General features: G+C 35.1%; 1 protein-coding gene across 5 annotated transcripts in view; it reads right to left on the reverse strand.

The window, feature by feature from the left end:
• ADGRL3 (adhesion G protein-coupled receptor L3) overlaps window positions 1–25,050 on the reverse strand; it is a 938,528-nt gene that overhangs the window by 664,074 nt on the left and 249,404 nt on the right. The gene's annotated exons all lie outside the window — the stretch shown is intronic.

Genomic DNA, 25,050 nt, shown 5'->3' on the forward strand with positions numbered 1-25,050 from the left:
TAAAAGATGCTTACTCCTTGGAAGAAAAGTTATGACCAACCGAGACAGCATATTATAAAGCAGAGACACTACTTTGTCAACAAGGTCCATCTAGTCAAGGCTATGGTTTTTCCAGTAGTCATGTACGGATGTGAGAGTTGGACTATAAGGAAAGCTGAGCACCAAAGAATTCATGCTTTTGAACTGTTTTGCTGGAGAAGACTCTTGAGAGTCCGTTGGAGTGCAAGAAGATCCAACCAGTTCATCCTAAATGAGATCAGACCTGGGTGTTCTTTGGAAGGACTGATGTTGAAGGTTAAACTCCAATACTTTGATCACCTGATGTGAAGAGCTGATTCATTTGAAAAGACCCTGCTGCTGGGAAAGATTGAGGGCAGGAGGAGAAGGGAACAACAGAGGATGAGATGGCTGGAAGGCATCACTGACTCAATGGACATGGGTCTGGGTAGACTCTGGGAGTTGGTGATGGACAGGGAAGCCTCGCGTGCTGTGGTTCATGGGGTCGCAAAGAGTCGGAATTGATTGAGCGACTGAACTGAACTGAACTGAAGAAACAAATTTGCTAAGTGCTAAAGGCATATAAAGTTTAGGGTTCCTAGAATTTCAAGCAATCCCAAGTTTTCTCTCTTACCTATCAGCTGACCAGTTTCAAATGTTTGTCTCCAGCCAAGACCTCTTTCTTCAATGTCAAATATTACAAATTCTAAAGCATTTTTCAGTCTTTCATACACTCAATATCTTTCTATTGACCCTACATTTCATATAAGGTATTAATTTTCTCATGTATAAACCTTACCACTAGAGTCTCCAGAAAACTGGCTCAACAGTTACAGGGAGCCAGCTCTACTGCTGTATTTTAACTCTGGCTACCACCACACAGTTTCACAGTTCTGTGTTTTTAAACATACCCCCTGGAATGGGCAACTGCCAATGCTAGGTATCATAATCTCCCTAGTACTTGCTTCTTCTCTCTGTAAACTTGGCAGATTGTATTGTCGTCCTAAAACTCAGCAATGCCCCTTTTACATACATCTTTTAAGAAACTCATTACATTTTTCTGTAACTATTTATGTCAGCCTTCCCAAATCAACTGTGACATACCCAATGAGCGCTCCTTGAGAACAGACACTGTCCAGACAGATGGGCATCACAAGTACTAATATAGAGAACAGACTGTCACTCAGGAACTGTTAATGGATGAACACGTGAATGAACACAGAAGAATCAGAATGAGTTTATCCACATGGTGAATGATCTATTAATCACATTCTTCTATAGCATGAGGTACTGATCAAATTGTATATCCATAAATATTTATTCCATATATAAAATCAAAATTTTAAAATATTTTAAAATTCAAAGAAAAGCAAAAATGAATTGAAGCTGTCTTTTATTTTCCCAAGAAACAAAGAATATATTTTAATCAACCAACAAATAGATGCTAATGACATGAATTAATCAGTATTGAACAAAAATATTATTATGAAAAGCTGCTCACATCTGGAATCATAAGCTTTATTCAATACCCATCATGGCTTACTCTTGATTACATGTAAAATGAAAAATTTTTTTTTTGGCCTTTCATACTAATGAAGTTATTCAGAGTACATCAGGTCAGCAAGAATTATATACTAATTAAATTCATAGAATAAACTCCAAATTTATAAAAAGTGTCTATTATGCAAGGTTCTATTTATGTATACATATTATAAGTTTAGAACTACTATTAAATTAACTTCTTAGTACACTCTTTGAAATATGCTAGATTATAAAAATTGAGAGTTTCATTTTGCTGTTTTATATTATGTGTATTTATTTTGTCCATGGCACATGACTTGTAGGAATTTAGTTCCCCAACCAGGGATCGAACCCAGGTCCTTGACAGTGAGAGCACAAAGTCCTAACCACTGGACCACCAAGGAATTTCCTCACTTGCTGTTTTATGGATGAAAGACTGGCAGGGAACAAGATAGAGGACCAGAAAAAAGACTTGTACAGTTTCCTAGGTGAGGGATTAAACATTTGGATTATGCATTGATTAAAGGAGATGATGAATACTATACCAACTAATACATATTTTAGAAAGAGATGATATTATATAGACAATAGGATACAGAATAGAATACACTGCACAGAATAGAATATGTTGCCAAGCCTAAACAATACATAGAAACCTAAGTTAACCTTCCTACTTTCACATGGAAAATGGGCATATGTATTGATACATTCACCAATAATAAACTGGTATAGAGAACTTAATATATTTATGATGAATCCATGAATGTCTGGTGGGAGTTGAAATTTAAGCAGAGAATTAGAAAGGGATCTCTACATTTTACTCTCTATATTTGCTATTATTTTTTTCTTTTATATTTATTAGTAACCTTGAACTCCTTTACAAACAGAAAAATAATTCTAACCATGAAAAAACATGAGATAAATGGCAAAATCAATGATTCTCTTTTAATTTCAGGGGCTACAACCTCATAAAAATGATAGTTCTAGCTGCATAGTAAAGTCAAGTCGCTCAGTTGTGTCCAGCTCTTTGCAACCCCATGGACTACAGCCTACCAGGCTCCTCCCATGGAATTTTCCAGGCAAGAGTACTGGAGTGGGTTGCCATTTCCTTCTCCAGGGCTGCTAAAGGATAATAAATTTAAATGGTCACATCACACAAATTAACAAATAATAGTATATTTGCATATGACCATGTATATTACTGATAAAATACTTTTAACATAATTAATAAAGTAAATCGTCCTTACATTTAAAACTAAGAGTTACATTGTTTTTATTTCATGATTTACAAAATAGAATTATAAAATCTATGTTCTTCAATTTAATGTTTGAAAACTTTCTCTTCAAAACTTGAGTGATATCATTTTTAAGTCTCAGTGGCCATATTATTTATCTCAATTGAAATTTATCTCAAATGAATCAGTTCTGTTTTATAAATATAAATCATTATTAATATTAAAAAATATTTGTAAAGTCCAATTGAATTAAAAAATGGGAGTGATAAATGCACATCTTCAAATTTATAAATCTTCATTTTGCTAGTTTATGTTAGTTAAAATCAAGCTATGTGTTTGTGTTAAAATCAGCTCTAATGAAAAAAAATAATAAAAAACAAAAAATACAGCATATCTGAAGTACTTTGGTTAATTTTGAAATTACTCAATGAATAAGAAAAATATTCACTAAATACAGTAGTATAAAGTATTCTTTCTGATTCAAAATTACTACATGTCAAATTGAGAAGTTTTAAAATAGCAGGATTCAGGATAATTATTAAGCTTTCATTTATGCTAAAGAAGGAAACTATGAATATATTATCTATTCTGACTATATAAACAAAGGATTAAAATCAGAATACCATCTGATTTTATTACTATTAAATGTATGGAATTTCATAGTGAGAAGCATATAGTTAGAGTTAAAGACAAATGTGCTCATGGCTTGCACAACACTTTTATCTAAATCATGAATTGCTCTGTCAAAACTTATCACTCTGTCAAAGTTCTAGAGAGATTTCATCAAAAGGGCATTAAAATTTATTTCAAATAAAACAGTGTCAATTAATACACTGTCAGCAGTCTTTCTACCATGACTATGGCAAATTTTTATCAAAGTATCATTTACCAGTGGTTATAGAGGAGGCTCCTCCAGGAAGCCCTAATAAATCCATTCATCCATAAATATATTGCAATAACTACTGTGAGCCCGGTGCTGGGCTAATCACTTGAAAAATAACAAGAACCTCAACATATCTAATTATTGTGCTTAAGAGGTTATAATCTAGTGAAGGAGACTAAATCAGAAAACTAAGTGGCTTGGACTAAGCAGATGGTCTTTAGAAATATAATGAAAATCAGATTCATTTAAGACATATTCTGGCAGTGTCCAATCAAGACAAAGGTATCACAAATGATTCAACAGTCTTTGGCATAATGGAAATCTTATTTATTGATATGGGAAGATTGGCAGTTAAAACGGTTGTGGAAAACAGGGCTTTTTGTTTGTTTTTTATTTATTTTTACTTTTTATCTTTTTGAAAATGTTAACTTGAGAAGACTATAAGACACCCAAATTGAGATGTCAGGAGACAGCTAAATATGAGTCTGGAACTAAGTCCATACAAATATAAATTTGTGAGCCCAAAATAGTATTTACAGAGTATGAGTGCAAGAAGACAAGGAGGATAAAAACCTCAAAGAAAGAACTCAGTAAACAGGTAAAGGGGAATACTGAATGGCGGTGCCTGAAACTGATACGGAAATTCTAGACATGTGATTTAGTTCACTGCATCAAAAAAAAAAAAAAAAAAACCTGTCAGAAATAAAGGGAGTTTTTAAGTATTTTGAATTCTACTGAGACTTAACTAAGATGAGACTGGAAATTATCCATCATATTTAGCAACACAGAAGTTACAGGATTTGTGCTGAGTTAGGTGACTTGCTAAGTTAATTAAAAAAAAAAAAAAAAAAAGCCACTCACAATCTTGACATTGTAAATTATCATGGCATGCCTTTGTAAACATTTCACTAATATGATACCTAGATATCTTATCCACCATGTATACATTCATAAATTAAACTTAACAAACTTTTATTCAGTTTCTACTGACAAGTCCTCTGCAGTGAGATGGCAACTCAGAGGGATAATACACAAGATACCACCTTTACATATAATGAGCCCAAAACATCATGAAAAAATATATATAAGAAACACTGAAAATACCAGATAGAAACAGTGCATAATGAAGTACCGGGATCACTGGAATGCAGGAAAATAATCATATCTCTAGTATATGTATTTTTATTCCAGAACTGCCACTACTAAATGGTGAGAGCCCTTATAAGGCTGTTGATCTTGTAGTATACCCTGATCCTTTGCTTAAGGAAGTTAGTAACTTCATGCCTAAATGGAGCATTAGAAACACAGAAAGCATCAAGGATGAGTAGAAAAGTATTATAATTAATGAGACATGAGGGATATTAACTTAGGATTAGGACAAGGTCTGATGTACCTGCTATTTAGCAGGCTTCTCTTGTCTTTTAAAAGTTAAAGCCTGCCTTATAATCTTATTGCATAATGGGTAATTTAGACATGTGAAATGGACTAAAAATGGGTGAGTTTGGATGAAATACGTCATGGCTGAATAGTCATAACCAGGCCAACATGACAAAATAACTTGATTTAAAAGAGTCAATATTTATATGTACAGTTACTATAAGCAAAAAGTTATTATATTTACAGAATCATAAAATGGCAGCACATTTTCAATTATATTTTAAAATAAGCCAGTTTCAAGAACTTGGTATTACACTAATTCTTCAGGGGAAAAGATCAATTGGCGTACATACATCAAACAAAACAAGTGATTCTGCTGTTATTAATTTATTAAAATAATAGCAAATATTTAACTTACTTCCCTGGAACCCTTCTGAATACTCAACACATACTGGCTCAATTGCCATGACAAAACTATAAAGTACCTATTATTATCCCTATATTCAGTTCAGTTCAGTTCAGTCGTTCAGTCTTGTCCAACTCTTTGCGCTGCGACAGCACAGGAGTGGTGGCCTAGAGGAGCTACCGCACCTCCCAGGTCAGGGGTGGCGGCCAAGAGGAGCAACCCCACCTCCAAAGAGCAGCTGCTGCCGGGCGCAGGAGGGCTGAGAGGAGCTACTCCACGTTCAAGGTCAGGAGGGGCGGCCGTGAGAGGATATCCCTCCTCCAAGGTAAGGAGCAGCGGCTGCTCTTTGCTGGAACAGCCGTGAAGAGATACCCCACGTCCGAGGTAAGAGAAACCCAAGTAAGACGGTAGGTGTTGCGAGAGGGCATCAGAGGGCAGACACACTAAAACCATACTCACAGAAAACTAGCCAATCTGATCACAGGACCACAGCCTTGTCTAACTCAATGAAACTAAGCCATGCCGTGTGGGGCCACCCAAGAGAGTCAGGTCATGGTGGAGAGGTCCGACAGAATGTGGTCTACTGGAGAAGGGAATGGCAAAGCACTTCAGTATTCTTGCCTTGAGAACCCCATGAACAGTATGAAAAGGCAAAATGATAGGACACTGAAAGAGGAACTCCCCAGGTGGTAGGTGCCCAATATGCTACTGGAGACCAGTGGAGAAATAACTCCAGAAAGAATGAAGGCATGGAGCCAAAGCAAAAACAAAACCCAGTTGTGGATGGGACTGGTGATAGAAGCAAGGCCTGATGCTAAAGAGCAATATTTCATAGGAACCTGGAATGTTAGGTCAATGAATCAAGGTAAATTGGAAGTGGTCAAACAGGAGATGGCAAGGGTGAATGTCAACATTCTAGGAATCAGAGAAACTAAAATGGACTGAAATGGGTGAATTTAACTCAGATGACCATTATATCTGCTACTGTAGGCAGGAATCCCTTAGAAGAAATGGAGTACCCATCATAGTCACAAAAGAGTCCAAAATGCAGTACTTGGATGCAATCTCAAAAACGACAGAAGGATCTCTGTTGGTTTCCAAGGCAAACCATTCAATATCACGGTACTCCAAGCCTATGCCCCAACTAGTAACTCTGAAAAAGCTGAAGTTGAATGGTTCTAAGAAGACCTACAAGACCTTTTAGAACTAACATCCAAAAAAGATGTCCTTTTCATTATAGGGGACTGGAATGCAAAAGTAGAAAGTCAAGAAACACCCGGAGTAACAGGCAAATTTGGCATTAGAATATGGAATGAAGCAGGGCAAAGGTTAATAGAGTTTTGCCAAGAGAACACACTGGTCATAGCAAACAGCCTCTTCCAACAACAAAAGAGAAGACTCTAAACATGGACATCACCAGATGATCAACATTGAAATCAGATTGATTATATCTCTATCTTCCTCATGAGAAATATGAAGCAGAGATAAATTAATTAGCTTACCTATGGTCACTGAAACAGGGGATAGCATTGCTATTAATTTATTAAGTTCAGTTCAGTTCAGTCGCTCAGTTGTGTCCGACTCTTTGCAACCCCATGACCGTGGCATGCTAGGCCTCCCTGTCCATCATCAACTCCGGGAGTCCACCCAAACTCATGTCGGTGATGCCATCCAACCATCTTATCCTCTGTTGTCCCCTTCTCCTCCTGCCCTCAATCTTTCCCAGCATCAGGGTCTTTTGCATTGGAGTTTCAGCTTCAACATCAGTCCTACCAATGAACACCCAGGACTGATCTCCTTTAGGATGGACTGGTTGGATCTCCTTGCAGTCCAAGGGACTCTCAAGAGTCTTCTCCAACACCACAGTTCAAAAGCATCAATTCTTCTGTGCTCAGCTTTCTTTATAGTCCAACTCTCATATCCATACATGACCACTGGAAAAACCATAGTCTTGACTAGATGGACCTTTGTTCGCAAGAGCTTATAGTTATTTAAAAAATACTGACTCTATGAGAAAAATACATTATAAGCTACTACTGACATTAAAAATATGACTTAAAATATCTTCCTACCTGAGGGAGATTTAGTATTAAAATCTATCTTTTCAGGTTTTCTTGCTTTCATTCTTCCCCAATCATTCTTACATGGTGAATTTACAATAGACATTTGTTTATTCCAATTTATTTTGTTGATACATATAAACTATGAACTATGCAGAGGTTAATCCTCTTATAATTTATATTCAGTGCAAGTAACCTCCATTCCCCCACATCTACAATTTAAACCAATCAATGACTTAGTCCTGAAGTATTTACTGTTGAAAAATAAACTTCTATAAGTAGTATGCCTACACAGTTTAAACTGTTATTGTTCCAGAGTCAACTATATTCAGTTTGCTCTCTGTATAACACACACAAAAAAATTAGAACAGTTCAATATCAGTAGAACTTGTTATAGGTAACAAAAAGGTCCAGGCTCTTGAGCCTGAAAGTGTTAGTCATTCATTTGTGTCCAAATCTTTGCAAACCCATGGACTGTAGCCTGCCAGGCTCCTCTATCCATAGAATTCTCCAGGCAAGAATACTGAAGTGGGTTGCCACTTCCTCTGCCAGGCGATCTTTCCCACCTAGGGATAGAACCCGGGTGTCCTGCATTACAGGCAGATTCTTCACTGTCTAAGCCACTAGAATCAGACTCAAGCCCCTTTGAGGCTGAACACTCCTACAAAAAATAGTTGTCTATCTCAGTTGGCCATCTTATGTTGAGTGTTCAGTCTCAAAGGAGACAACAGCTTCCCTGGACAAAGGAATGGTCCCTACTGTGGAATGAGAATAGCCATTGAGGAAGGGGAGACAGGGACAGCTGCTTCTGCCAGATGGCCCTCACGTCCATTGGTTTGTTTTATAGAGGGATTGTTTAAGCACTTCAAAGATCCTATTTCATGGTTTGCACAGTTTACCTCAGATTCCTCACAAAGACAGATTGTTTCAATTAAAATGACAGAAACTATACAGAGACTGCATTCCCAATCCACATCTTTTCTTTGGTTTCAAGTGATGATAATAATGATTACAATGTGGCTCAAACTTTTGAGAAACAAACAAAGACTTATGGAAGGAGAAGGCTCTTAGTAGCATTCAGTGACTACTTAAACATCTAAGACATTATGATTGAAAGTACTGTTTAACATTCATTATTCTTTTTATAATCACCCTGAGGCTTTCCTGAGCTTGAGGTTTTAATGTTGCCACTAAACCTCTTCTATCCTTAATATCAAAATACTAGGTGGAATATATTTTGATATGATATAAACATATCAGATACATGCTGTGTTCACAAGAAAAATTTTAACTATCCATAATCAGTTAGTGGCAGATTCAATTCCTTAATCCCATTATTTCCTAAAGGGCACTGAGAAATACCACATTTATAAAAAGGACAAACAGATAATAAAACTAAGTACAAACTTTTTTCAATTTCATTTATTTTTGTATCTCAGTTTTATTGATTGTGGGTTTTAAGTACAAGCAATGTTAAAATGTACATTTCAGTATGGATGAAATACCTTGGCTAAAAGATGAATGAGAAATAGGAATAAATTTTCATTTGAATTCAATATTGTTAATGCAAGTTGCATGTTCAGTCCTATTCTCCCTACAGAGGTTGCATTCAAAATTGAAATGTCATTGATATACTTTTATAAATCAGAAGTGCTAGTTCATGTATATTTTATTCTCTATACCAATCTTTTTAGGACATAATTAAATGCAAACAAACAGAAAAGAACTAACTTGAATCAATGTGTCCTTCCGAATAACACATCCTTCATACCAGTGAAGCCATCTCATCAGTTACACTACTGCGCTCATGCTCATAAATTTGACAAGGCTGGTTGATTCACTTCCAATCCTATTTACATTTAGAAATAGGTAGCCATATAACTTATTTTTCTATTAATTTATAAAGTACTTCAGTTATGATGAAAGGCAAAATTACCTGTTTGTTCCAAAGTACAGGTTAATAATTTGATTATCTTTGTATTTCACTGTTGATGTAGAGTTTTTGAATATCAATATAAGACTGATTTTGCTGTGTTTTAGAAGACAAAGCATTCAGGTAGGATACTCCAAAGCTATCAATGAGATCATCTTTCACTAGGGCCACTTAAGCCAAGATACAGATAAAATGATTCAGCACTTCAACTCTACAAGCCATTATTTCTAATTAAAAACTACACAATAAATATCTATTTCATTGTGACGTTCATGTGATAAATAAATTCAAGTGATCATTCACCAAGAAAATTACCTTAAAAAATTACTTCATTTCCAAGTGTCTCTTCCTAATTAAAATGAGTATTTCCCATCCATATTTCTGAACTGTAATTGATAATAACTTGAGAGTCTGAATATCCAGTACTCAGGCAAGCTAATGCCCTAATTTCTTCACTAATAATGCCTACAAATAAGAACTTTAAAAAAAAAACCATTGATTGACATTCTTGAAATGTGGACATGAGAATTTACAGAGCTACCTCTTATGTTCACAGAAAAACTGATAAAACTATTATCATGTCCCCAACTCTAAACAAGAGCACTGGGGTAAAAATCAGTTCAACTATAGTGAATGTCTAATGACCACATGCAACTTTAGAATATAATATATCTTATATGATATATGAACCCACATACTCCTAAAGAGGAGTATGAACCCACATACTCCTAAAGAAAGTCTTCTTTCTCCAACTATTTACTTAACATATGCTTGATTTTCCTTCACGTCTAATTTTTCAGCATGCTTTCTACCCACATACTCTTTTCTGAAGTGACAACAGGGTGCAATGGAAACTACTTGAGGGTGACATTTCGTTAGATACTGTTGTGTGTCTTTAATTTGCCATTGCTGGAAGTACTTTTTTAGACAACAAAAGTTGCTTTGCTAAATTTCATTTTAAAATTTTCAACCTCCAATCTCCTTTATTTCCTGGGATTTTGAGCTAACTCTCACTTGATATGCTATTATATTTCTTCTCAATATCTAAATACAAACTCTATTTTCAGACTGCAGAATCTTTTCAGATCTAACTTCTGTAATCTTTGACACTGTGCATTGTTTTCCTTGAATTTTCCTCAATATTACCTCTGTGATATTGCCCTCCCTGTCTGTGTTTCCTTCTGAATCTCTCACATTAACCCTTCTCAGCTTCCTTCACTTATCTCCTCATCCTCTACTTCATCTTTACATGGAGTTTTCATCAAAGTCTCATTTTTAAACATGGTTTAACCCTACAATCCATCCTTGGCTTATGGCTACTATAAACACTGCCTCCCATTCTCCATATCTTGATTTAACTGTGCTCTTGTTTCTAAGTTCCAAAACAACACATTTCCAACCATGTAAGGAAAAAAACAACCAAGATCTTCAGCAATTCTGAAACACCCCACAATCATCACCCTCTCCCAGTAATCCAACCCTTTCACATCCTGTGATTTCAACCTATTAAAATAACATCACTGGTCTTCTCATCAGTCACACTACAAATCCTGCTATAATTGTGGAGATTTATCTCTTCCTCATTCTTCTCCACATATAAGCCTGTGGATTCCTTTAAACCAAATCCAGAATACCTCTTAAAGCCACCTCCTTCATTCTATTTCTGTCATTCCACAAGTTCAGGGCCCTGTGAACTCTTGTCTGACTTTTATCTTGCACATTGCTGCCAGCCAGGCTTATTTGAAAAGCTCTCTCCCTATCTCTTCATCAAGTCTCAAATGACTTCATGCTGCTGTAGCATGAAATCTAAACTCCCTACCATAATATTCAAGAACTCTTGAAATTCAACCTCAGTATACCTTTCTAGCTCATCGCGTGCTAATCTGCTCCACACCAGATTCAACATTCCCCTAAATATAAAGAAAGTTCATGGCTTCCTGCTTTATTCATACTGTTCCCACTGTTACTTCTCAACCTAACAGAACTCTAATAACCCAGTTGCTTTAGTGAAATGATCAATGCCTTTTCTTGTTTTTTTCCTGAACAGTTGACTCTCAACTCCAAGGTTTATATACAATACATATATTATGCAGAACAGATTTAAAAAAGTGTAAAACTTTGGGGGTAATCAAGATGCAACCAACACAGACAAATTATATATTAACTCAAAACAAAATCTAGTTCCTCTCAATTTTAAAAAGTCTCAGTCATACTTCCCCACACACCAGAAATAATGCTAAAAATCACAAAATACAGTCTCCCTAGAACTTTTAGCAATACCTCTTCATAATATTAAGGCTAAGATTTAATGTTTCATCAAAATTTCACAATGAAAATTGTTACTTTTCCTATTATCTGTTTAACATAATGCTTTTTGACCAAAGCAAAACAGTGACTTCTAATTTCTTTCTTTCAATCATGTGATCTATTCTTAAGTATAAATAATCTTGTGTGCATAGGTTATATATGAATAATATATAAGTTCTTAAAACTATTCATAAGAAAATAAAATAACCAATGATAACCAAAAATTTACTAATTAATTAGACAATGTAATACCCCTATGCCAGACTTAATCAAAATTTATAATACCAATGAATTAGATATTCAGCAGCATTCATATTAGACTCAAAATTTCCTATATGAATATACTACACAGAAAAATATCTTGAATAAATTTTGATTTTATCATGTTTTATAAAATATCTTGGAATCCTTAGTACACAATATGCTTCATAACTCAGTCATGTCTGACTCTTTGCAAACCCATGGACTGTAGCCCAGCAGGCTACCCTAACTATGGAATTTTCAAGCCAAGAATGCTGGAGTGGGTTGCCACTTCCTCCTCCAGGGGAGCTTCCCAACCCAGGGATCAAACCTGAGTCACCTATGTCTCCAGTACTGCAGTTGGATATTTTAACACTGAGCCACTGGTGAAGCCCCAGTACTTAATAAACAAGTAACAAGTAAGATGCTCCATAACTTAACCATAAACCATTTTGTCTTATCTGTGTGTATACATAAACAGGCTATGTTTCTGAATAAGTTTGCATATATTAACAAGGATAATAATGACATATGTTTGTTAAAACTTTAACTGAACATACGTGATGAGAAATCAAATAGACTAAGGAAATCAGTCCTGAATATTCATTGGAAGGACTGAAGCTGAAGCTGAAACTCCAATACTTTGGCCACCTGATGCGAGTAACTGACTCATTGAAAAAGACCCTGATGCTGGGAAAGATTGAAGGTGGGAGGAGAAGGGGACGACAGAGGATTGAGATGGTTGGATGGCATCACTGACTCAATGGACATAAGTTTGAGCAAACTCCAGGAGTTGGCAATGGATAGGGGGGCATGGCGTGCTGCAGTCCATGGGGTCACAAAGAGTTGGACACAACTGAGGGACTGAATTGAACTGAACTGAAGAAATCAAAATAACAGAAAAACCAAATCTTTAAGAATGTATTAAGAGAGATGTTTTAAACAGGATATTCTAGTTGGGAACCTTTTTAGAGATACTAAAATTAACGTTTGCATAAAAATGGTTATACATCTGTTAGGTAGGTAGAATAGGAAACAGGAGTCCAAAATGGCGGTGGCCAAAAGACAAGGAAGGGAAAAGCCCACGAAAAGAGAACAAAGGAAGGTCCGAGGACTGCAGTGAGGACCTCAGGTAGAACAAACAGCACTCCTGGCTGGCCCAATTTACATAGGGCAGACCCCGAAGGAGGAAAAAAACATATAAAAAGAAGAGCCATAGGGCGGGGGGTCTCTCTCTCTGTCTCTCCTGCGATCATTCTCTCCCTGCCCCCACCACGTGAACTCTGCTCGCCTTTCTTCTCTTCCCGTCTTTGGGTCTGCATGCCCTCCCGCCTGGAGGATGTATTTCCCTGCTATTTTCTAAATAAAATTGACCTGTAACATGGAGCTGCAACACTGATCTGTCTAAGAGCTATAACATGGTCTGTTTGAGACCTGAGAGCTATAACGCGGTCTGTCCAAGAGCTGTGACGTGCTGAGGTCTTTAAAGTCCTTCGCTTCAAATTTTTGTTGAGATGAGACAGAACTGAGGAAAATACACTTGCCTGTCAATTCCATAACATGAAAGATAAATAAGCAGGTCAAATGAATTAGGCATGACAGCAATAATAAACAGTACTTTCTAAAAGTGCCATAGAGATATAAATTACTCTTGTTGTGCATACTATTATAAGACTTCTAGTGCTTTTCACACACATCTCATTTGATCTTCACAGCAATTGTGTGAATTTGTTACTAAGATGGCATTTGCCAGTTTTACAGAAAATTGATAAGTATTTTCCTCCAAGTTATGCAGTTCTTAAGAAACAGAGCTAACACTTGAAGATAGGTCTTCCAATAGCATTCTAAAACATCCAGAGTGGCATTTCTTATCTGGTATGCAAGTTTCTTCTTTGAGACAGGTGATAGAAAACTAAAGATTTAGAGGATGAAGTTTTACTTGACCTCACCCAATAAATCACATTTTATAAATTTGGGTATGACTCCAAATTACTTTATGCTTTAGTTTCTTCATCTATAGAAATGAGACTTTGAATAAGTCACCACATTTCTATCCACTACAAATGTTTTATTATTATGTTAGAGTTTACATTAAAAATATGTATAAAGATTTATTAACCCATGTGTGCATTTACAGAAATCAAACTGTTTTAAATTCCTGGTTAGTAACTCTTATGCATATTCACAGAGCCATGCTCCCTAATGTAAAAGACACCATGTAAGGAAAAAAAAAATAAAGAAAATAGAAAGATGTATCTTAAAAATTTTAACTCTGTAGTCATGAACAATCAGATCGATACAAGTTGTAAAGATAGATATTTTAACATATCTGAATATATTTTACTTCTCTGAAAATACCAAAATATAGTATTACAATTCTAAATATCTACTTGCATGTATCATACATGTATTATACATACATTTTAATGTAATAAATGTCATATATGAATTTATAAAACTGTAAAACCATGGAAACCACTCTAAATCAAGTATACTATTGAGACATATGACAAAGGATTTTTATTTATAATCAGTAACATGTAGATAGTATCTGAATTAAATCATATACTTTCTCTTCCTATATATTAATAATACAGAATCTTTAAATTTTACTGTATGGGCTCAATAAAGGACAGAAATGGTATGGACCTAACAGAAGCAGAAGATATTAAGAAGAGGTGGCAAGAATACACAGAATAATAGTACAAAAAAGATCTTCATGACCCAGATAATCACAAAGGTGCGATCACTAACCTAGAACTAGACATTGTGGAATGTGAAGTCAAGTGGGCCTTAGAAAGCATCACTACGAACAAAGCTAGTGGATATGATAGAATTCCAGTTGAGCTATTTCAGATCCTGAAAGATGATGTTGTGAAAGTGCTGCACTCAATATGTCAGCAAATTTGGAAAACTCAACAGTGGCCACAGAACTGGAAAAGGTTCGTTTTCATTCAAACCCCTAAGAAAGGCAATCCCAAAGAAAGCTCAAACTACCACACAATTGCACGCATCTCACACGCTAGGAAAGTAATGCTCAAAATTCTCCAAGCCAGTCTTCAGCAATACGTGAACCGAGAACTTCCATATGTTCAAGCTGGTTTTAGAAAGGGCAGAAGAACCAGAGATCAAATTGCCAACATCCGCTGGATCATCGAAAAAGCAAGTGAGTTCCAGGAAAACATCTATTTCTGCTTTATTGATTAAGCCTTCAACTGTGTGGATCACAATAAACTGTGGAGAATTCTGAAGGAGATGGGAATACCAGACCACCTGACCTGCCTCTTGAGAAACTTGTATGCAGGTCAGGAAGCAACAGTTAGAACTGGACATGGGACAACAGACAGGTTCCAAATAGGAAAAGGAGTATGTCAAGGCTGTATATTGTCACCCTGCTTAAACTTATATGCAGAGTACATCATGAGAAACGCTGGTCTGGAAGAAGCACAAGCTGTAATCAAGATTGCCGGTAGAAATATCAATCACCTCAGATATGCAGATGACACCACCCTTATGGCAGAAAGTGAAGAGGAACTAAAAAGTCTCTTGAAGAAAGTGAAAGAGGAGAGTGAAAAAGTTGGCTTAAAGCTTAACATTCAGAAAACTGAGATAATGGCATCTGGTCCCATCACCTCATGGGAAATAGATGGGGAGACAGTGGAAACAGTGTCAGACTTTATTTTTGGGGGGCTCCAAACTCACTGCAGATAGTGACTGCAGCCATGAAATTAAAAGACGCTTACTCCTTGGAAGGAAAGTTATGACCAACCTAGACAGCATTATTAAAAAGCAGAGACATTACTTTCCCAACAAAGGCCCGTCTGGTCAAGGCTATGGTTTTTCCATTGGTCATGTATGGATGTTGAATTGGACTGTGAAGAAAACTGAGTGCTGAAAAATTGATGCTTTTGAACTGTGGTGTTGAAGGCTCTTGAGAGTCCCTTGGACTGTAAGGAGATCCAACCAGTCCATCCCGAAGGAGATCAGTCCTGGGTGTTCATTGGAAGGACTGATGCTGAAGCTGAAACTCCTATACTTTGGCCACCTCATGGGAAGAGTTGACTCATTGGAAAAGACCCTGATGCTGGGAGGGATTGGGGGCAGAAGGAGAAGGAAACGACAGAGGATGAGATGGCTGGATGGCATCACTGACTCAATGGGCATGAGTTTGAGTAAACTCCAGGAGTTGGTGATGGACCGGAAGGCCTGGCGTGCTGCGATTCAAGGGCTTGCAAAGAGTCAGACACGACTGAGCGACTGAACTGAACTGAGCTGATGCTACCTGTATAGCCAATTAAGAATTTCCTCTTAAACTCTACTCAAAGAAGCATGAACATTCAACACAGTTAATACAATTAGTACTGAGGTGTATTATATGAATGCATATTGATGCTGAAAAGAACATTTTATGAGAAAATTAACAAAACAAACATTGGGCCTTACTGAGAATTTTCTGAGCAGGATGTTATTTCCCTATTCAAATGGTCTGTTTTCATTTAAAGTGTTTTCTTTTACAAAATTTATCAATGCATATATCATTTTATCAAAGAACATAGCCCTTGCCAAGACCAAGCAACAAAAAATGAAAAGGATATAGCGTTAACAGGAAGACTGTCAGGAATAGAGTGCTGCAAGAACATTAAAAAAAGAAAAAAGATAATACTCAAGATACTGAAGTAATGACCAGAGATGACCCTAAACAAGATTTTATATCAATTTGCTTCCATTTTGAAGACAAAACCAGGCCAGATGTTCAGAGCTCGACATATGCTGAACTGGGGAATATCAAACCATTGCGATGGCAGAGACTTACAGATGATTACCTGATACCCTTTCTCTAGTGTCTCTTTACTAACAGAACTTCATTTCTTGTGGCAGAAGCTCTGTTCTAACCGTAAAAAGAAATATTTTCAACCCTTTCAGATATGAAAGGTTACAATAAGAACGCTATTAAGCACAACATCTAGAAAATTTCTAAAATGAATGGTAGCCTTAGATAAAATGTGCCTTTTGCATCCCACTCATCTCCCTTTCCAGCCAGAACATGGTGATTGGCACTAGATAGTAGCCAGTTTGCAAGCATGAGAATGAAGGTTTCATACTAAGGACAACAGAAAAGCTTAGTCCTAGGAAATTACATTGTTTCCCTGTGTCTGTATGACTCATCATAGTAAAAAATTAAAAATTCTATCTTTAATCAGTTTGGACCAAGTTCAACTGCTAACTAGCAATTGTGCCTAAAATGTGTATTTCATTAAAAATGAAATTAAATTTTACCGAAAATTTTCGCTGCTCTACTATCAACATGAAATCAATCTGATTTCTTTGGGTCTATTACTCCAGTAGTCAAAGATTTTGCCCTAAAACTATCTGCCTCACCAAAGTTCAAGCTCCATAAGTCAGTCATGGAGTAGACAGAGTTTAAGCACAAAATTGCATTCTCAATTATATTTCTATATAACTCTTATAATGAAAAAATAAAATTTGATTTAAACTAAAAACTAAACTACAAATCTAAAAACTACAAATTTTAAAACTAAACTAAAATTTAAACTTAAACTACAACATCTGATATCATTATATTTACCACTAAGGAAAATGTTTCTAAGTTTTCTCAAAAATACTAGAAATAAGCAGCTAATAGCACTTTGGAATTGATCCAAAGTCCATACTTACTATACCATTTTTCAAAATCATTTGTATTGGAATTCAAAAGTATAAGCAAAAATATTTTTCTAAACATGGTTCTTACATACTTTGGCCCAGTTTAGTACTCAATTACCCTTTTTTTCTTTATCACATGCTGAAACTGAATAAGGCAGCATCATTTTGAGGAATCTGGGGAAGGCTTGGATGAAGAAGAAAACGAAGTTCAATGATTTTTGAAAGAAATTCAAAGTTATTTATTTATTTTTTCTAATAGGTATATAAATATTAAAAAAACTCAACATCTTAGCTTTTACTGAAAAAGTACTAATTTCTTATCTCCCATTGTGTTTTCAGTCAGAATTGAGACAGATGTAAGTCAACATTATGCTTGTGAATATATACTAACAATAAGATCAAATAACACATTGTAATATAGTTTACATAATTTATCAATTCTATAAATGAGCACATAGAAAAATATAACTGAAAGATGTATTTTTTAATATTCTGAAAATTACTTTCCATAATAACCTAAACTTCTTATCAGTTAGACTGAGGAATCTTGATGAATGTCTAACTAAACCGCAAAAGAGACAGAAGAAAGGGGAAAAATGCCTTCAAAAGGCATAGACTACTTAAATTCTGAAACACTGTTGGAGAATGGCTCAAAAACGAGAACAATATGTTAGTGTCAGAACATGGGGAAAATGTCCTCATCTGCATTCCCTATAGAGAAATATCACAACCCGTATTATTGAAGTGTATGTCACTGGCTCTATAAAGTGATTATTTGAAAAGCTGAAAATATATACTATATTGGGGAAAAAAAGTTACTTTAAATAGAGGTGTGTGCTTTTGTTTTTGTTTTGTTTTAATGGGGATGAAGAAGAGGAATAAGGAGAGAAAGAAAAGATTGGTAAAAGGAAGTAGAAACAAAGAGGAAAATGAGATAAACTTAAGATGGTCAATTACATGTGTTACTAGTACTCATTAGAATTTTATCATCTTAATAAAAATAGCACCCCAATAATGATATACTAGATGGTACAAACCTAAATTACTGTGCCTTCATGAGATAACTTTCTAAAGTCTTCCTAACTAGTTAGTATTAACATTCTACAAAAATTGCTTCAGATACACAACTTTGGGGGAAAAAAAAACTTTTGTCTTTCCTCAAGAATTCATTAGTTCCTCATTAAAAAAGTCTTCCTAAAATAAAAAGAATTCATGAAAATAGGCAACTGTTTACAAATAAAATTTTCAACAGTGAATTACCAATACATGAAAGGTAAACTAATATAAATGTTTCTTATTATGTGACTCCTAGTAAGTAGATTGTAATTTAATCAATTAATTCCTAGTTTTAATTAATTTAATATATAATTGACATAGAATACTGTATTAAAGTATTCCACAATAAATTTGGTTACCATTCAGTGATATATCTTAGTAGATATATCTTAGGAAAGCCTATTTTAATGGCTCTCGTCTTTTTATTCAAGACATATAGACCTTTTTCTAAAGTCAAAGCAAAAACACAAGAAATAGCTGGAAATAAAAACACAGCATCTCCTTCCACTCAGGTAAAATTCAGAAACCTACTTAGAATATTGGCCTGCACATGTCCAATTATTTTACAACAACCAGAAAGCTACAAGGTAGATTAAGTAAATATTATTGCTGTTGCGCTGAGAGGGATTGGGGGCAGAAGGAGAAGGGGACGACAGAGGATGAGTTGGTTGGATGGTGTCACCGACTCGATGGACATGAGTTTGAGTAAACTCTGGGAGTTGGTGATGGACAGGGATGCCTGGCATGCTGCAATTCATGGGGTCGCAAAGAGTCACACACGACTGAGTGACTGAAATGAAAAATGAATGAATTGCTGTTGTTGCTCAGTCATATCTGTCTCTTTTGTGGCCTCATGGGCTGTAACCCAACAGTCTCCTCTGTCCATGGGATTTCACAATCAAGAATACTGGAGTGGGTTACCATTTTCTTCTCCAAGGTTTCTTCCTGACCCAGGGATCAAACCCATGTCTCCTACATTGGCAGGTGAATTCTTTACCACCAAGCAATCTAGGAAGTCCAAGTAAATATTGTATTTGCTTAAGATCCCCATGAAAGTTGGAGAATTTAAACTGAAATGATAACAGAAAAACTTCCATATCATTATTTTGATGACTAAAGTTGGAAAAATAAAATTTTTATGTCTTTTACAAAAAATTAAGTGAAAAATCACTTTTACAGTTTATAACAAATATCAGCTCCTGTAACATGCAGAGAAAAATGAAAAGGAAAACAACCATAAATACAATTCTTGGATTTACTGTATTATTGCAAATTTAAGGATATGTATTTTCAATCGTGTCTGACTCTTTGCAAACTTATGGACTGTAGTGTACCAGGCTCTTTCTTCTGCTCATAAGATTTTCCAGGCAAGAATACTGGAGTAGGTAAATGTTTCCTTCTTCAGGGAATCTTCCCAACCCAGGGACTGGACCCATGTCTGGCATCTCCTGTATTGCCAGGCAAATTCTTTACCACTAGCGCAAGCAAAAAACAAACCAATTCTCATATTTTCTTTGTTGTTGTCTCCTCTCCTCCATTTCCCTTAATATAACTGCATAAGCACAGATTAACTAATAACTTTTCAGGAACTAAACAATGAATAACAAAACAAAGAGACAACCTATGCAACGGGAAATCATATTTGCAAATTGTATATCCAGATAAAATGGATATGCAATATCCAAAACGTATAAAGAATCCATGTAACTCAACAACAACAAAATTGGGCAGAAGAGCTAAATAGGTATTTTTCCAAGGAAGACATATAGATGGATAATAGGCATGTGAAAAGATATTAAAATCACTGATTACTAAGGAAATGCAAATCTAAACCAAAATGAGGTATTACCTCATGCCTGTTAAAATAGCTGTTATCAAAATGGCAAGATGACACGTACTGGCAAGGACATAGAGAAAAGGGAACCTTTATAAACTGTTGCTGGGAATGTAAACTGCTGCAGCCAATATGGAAAACAGTATGGCATTTCCTCAAAAAATTATAAACAAAACTACCATATGATCCAATATTTCCACTTCTGGCTATTTATCCAAAGAATATGAAAACACTAATTGAAAAAGATAAATGCACCTCTATGCTCATCACAGCATCATTTACTGTAAAGATATGGAAGCAACCTAAGTAACCATCAAGAGAGAAATGGATAAACAGGATGTGCTATGCATCTGCCTTTTGTGACAGCACAGATGGACTTAGAGTGTGTTATATATGTTATAACATAAGACTTATAAGTCAGATGGAGAAAGACAAATACTATATGATTTCACTTATAGGTGGGATAAGAACAAAATAAACAAAAAAGGAAAAGCTCACAAAATGCAAAAACTGACACAGAGCACAGAATAATAATCAAAGAGTTAGGCAAAATGTCAAAAATAATAAGAGAAACTTTTGAAAATATTCACTTAGATCATGTTACCTTTACTAGAGGAGAAGAAAATTCAAACATAAAATTCTTCTCTGGAAAAAGAATGACATATACTTATAAAAGAATAATTAAAATATTCAATTATCAGCTCCAATGTTCAAAATAATTAACATGCACTGGTAGTAGAAAGAATAGTCTTGGCAGGGCCTCTTTATATTAGATACAAGGGATGATGTATCTTAAGTTAGTGAAGCATTTTTCTTAAAGAGTTGATAAAACTTCGTCTGACTCACTCATAACTCAGCTGGTAAAGAATCTGCCTGCAACACAGGAGACCTGGGTTCAATCCCTAGGTTGGGAAGATCCCCTGGAGAAGGGAAGGCCTACCCACTTCAGTATTCTGCCCTGGAGAATTCCATGGATGCATGAGGTCCCAAAGAGTCAGACATGACTGAGCAACTTTGACTTCACTAGTTATGAAACTCCCCAGATTTTAATTGGACCGAATCAGAGGAAGGTGAAATCCTTTGAAATTGTTTTTTCCATTTTTCCAGATGAGTTAGCTTCTGAGCTCCTATTTCTATGTAATGCTTTTTTCCCTTCACAATTATCTATGACAGCCTAAGAGGGTCTTCTGGGATAATTTTCTGAAATGTTTTCTACAAAGTTGGTGAATTTCAGTCACAACAATATGGTTTAACTTAATATTAGAAATAGGACTTTGGGGCATAAATATTCCCAATAAATACAGGAAAATCACACATAGTTGCCAAATGTACATTTAGTATTTGAAAATGTATATATTTAATAAACAATAAGATTTACAACATGCCATGTGAACATTTGACTCTTGTTTGGTTTCTTAATCTGAGGTACCAAGACAATACAAAGGAAAGAATAAAGAAAGCAAATAGAAGGAAATTAAGTTTACATGTATATTTTCTCATATTTTCAAAATGAAAACCATAATAATTTCTCATTCTTCAACATATCCATCATTAAATTGTTAGTACATTAATAGCAAGAATTAAAAAAAAAAACTTGGTCATACAAATATCTTAAGAATGAAAAAATTGTCAAAGGACTGAATTAGTATGAATCACTAAAGTAAATACTCTCAGAGAAAGGCAATAAGTTAACAAAAATAAAATGAAAACAATATAAAGTTAAAAGCTAATAGCAAAGTTGTAGATTGGTAATATGAAAGCATTTCATTAAATATAAAGTTTCATACTAATCTGGCCTTTATACACAAAGGTACTTCATATCAGTGGGACATGATTTTAATATTTTTTCATTAATAGTCAAAAAGTTAGCAATAACCCATTCACTCTCCTTGATCCTGAGTCCACACAGAATATGAAATAAATCCAAAAGGATAGATGTTTGGAAATCAGAGCAGTATATAGGATTGCTCTTATTAACAACAAGGTAAAGAGAACTCTGATCCCAGCACGAGTTTGTGCTGTTGTTGCTTTGTTTTTTATTTCTTCCATTAAGTAGAACTAAAAACCATGGATGTTATACATAAAACAAATATAAGAAGACCCTGAAATCTGGAGAGAGTAGGCAGACACGCTCGGGTCCTCAAGATTCAAGGAACAACATGCTGGAGAATCCCTGGGTTTTCTCTTGGATTTATAGAACTTAGGCTTGTAACACAAAACCTGGAAACCTAAAAAAATAACAGAGGAAGACAAGAAACTTCAACTAAAGCTTCCTCTCTTGAACCAAGGAACAAGGAAAAATGCATCACAGCAATGCAGGAAACTTAACAAAAACACTCTATCCAAGGCAAACAACATAGAATTCATTGTACCCCATCACCATTGACATCACCAAATACCAAGAAATGTCTGAAGTTCAACTCCCAATAAATTATAACAATATAGCTTAATACTCTCCCCACAAGGGTGATATCAGAGAAGGTATAGTGGGGAGGTCACACTTTCATCCCCTCTAGGCAATAATATGAACCCCTAAATCCATGTTATCAATTAAAGCTACATGGGGAACTTGGATACCCACACTCAACAAGAGTAATGAAATATCTCTTATAAGGTTGGTTAGCAGAGGCCAAGTAGAGATTTTACCAGTGCACAAAGGAGGTGGAAGCCACATAGCTAGTAATAATGGAGCACTCTTCTTCCTCCCAGCCAGGGAGATATCAGTAGAGGACTGGTGGGAACTGCATGTTCCAGCCTCATCCACCAGTGATAAGGTGCTCCCCTTCAGGTTTTAACAATGGCCAAATAAGAACTTCTATCTCCATAAGAAAATAACAAAGCAGTACTCAATCTTCCCAGTTGGGGCTGTAACCAAAGAAATCAGCTGAAAGAGAAGATTTAAACAAAATCCAGAGCTTCATCACATAATACATAAAATGTTCAAATCTAAAACAAAATCATTCATCATGTGAATAACCAATAAAATCTCAAAGAAATAAAAAAAAATAGATTATGTCAATAATGTGATGACATCTGACTATGCTTTTAAGGTGACTATCACAAAAATGTCCCAAGACCAATTACAGAAACACCTGAACCAAATAAAACAATCTTAGCAAGGAAACAAAAAGTTTCAGTAAAGAAATGTAAGATGTAAAGAAGAACCAAACAGAAAATTTAAGGCAGAAAAATACAATAATCAAAATTAAAAAACTCAATGTATAACCCCAAAAGCCTAACAGATAGGAAAGAGAATATATATATATATATATATATATATATATATATAATTTTATATAGAGCAAAATAATTATCCAATTTAAACCACAGAGGAGAAAAAAAAAAATGAAAACAAAAATTTGAGGAGAGTCTTAGAAGCTATAATACAATATCTACTATCCTCATTTTGATAGACACAAAATTCCCCCCACCCCCCACCAAGTACTAATAAGTGGAACCTGTGAACACACTACATTATATATCAAGGAACATATGAACATTTCCTTTAGGAATCACAGGGAATAAAGGTATCCTAAAGAAATGTGTTGTCAAAGAAACTATTCTAAGAGAATACTTGAAAATGGTTCTCTAAATTGAATGGAAATAATAAAAATAGGAATCACTGATTATAAAAAAAACAGTAAGATGAAAATGTGTAAATAAAACAGATTTTCTCTTTCTTCTTGAATTATATTTGACTTTAGTAGCAAAATTTTGACACTGATGTGGTTCTAAATGTACAGAGAGAAAATAAGACAACTATTTATACATGAAGGAGGGTAAAGGGAGATAAAGCCTCGGCAATTTTGGTGGAGAAACTTGTACTGGTGAAAAGCTGACACCAGTTCACCAAGATGTCATTTATATATAATATAATGCCCAAAGAAAGCAACTATATAAAAACACATAAAAGACAATAAAGACAGGGCATTTTCCTGTTGGTCAAGTGGTTAGGACTCCACACTCTTACTGCCAAGAGTCTAGGTTTTAATCCCTGGTCAAGAAACTAAGTCCCAGAAGCTGTACAGTACAGCCAACAGAAAACCAACAACAGTAAAGATGCAAGCCTGAACATATTAAATAATTATACTATGAAAATTTAAACCAAATTAAACACAAAGATTGGCAGACATGGTGTCTATAAGAAACTCTCTTCAAATATTGATATAAGGAGATAGGCATATAGAAAGCAAAAGCATTTCACTGAACCAATGTCACACCCAGTTTATAATATTTTACAGCAGTTCTGCCATATATCACTATTGGAGAAAACTTAGTAAAGGAAGACTCTCCATAGTATTTCTGACATGTCAACCTACATCTATCTGTAAAACTTATGTAGGTTTTTAATTAAAAACAAAATAAAAAATTAAGTGTTAAAATTTATTTAAATTAATGTTTGCTTATGAACTTTACTACAGGGCCTTCAATACGAACTGTAATATGGAATAATGAGGCACTATAATTATGCATATTTGTAAATTAATACAAATATTAGGTTCTTCCAATAATTTTCACAATGACATCAAAAATTTTA

The sequence above is a fragment of the Muntiacus reevesi genome, chromosome 22 (assembly GCF_963930625.1).
Source record: "Muntiacus reevesi chromosome 22, mMunRee1.1, whole genome shotgun sequence".
Classification (NCBI taxonomy): Eukaryota; Metazoa; Chordata; class Mammalia; order Artiodactyla; family Cervidae; genus Muntiacus; species Muntiacus reevesi.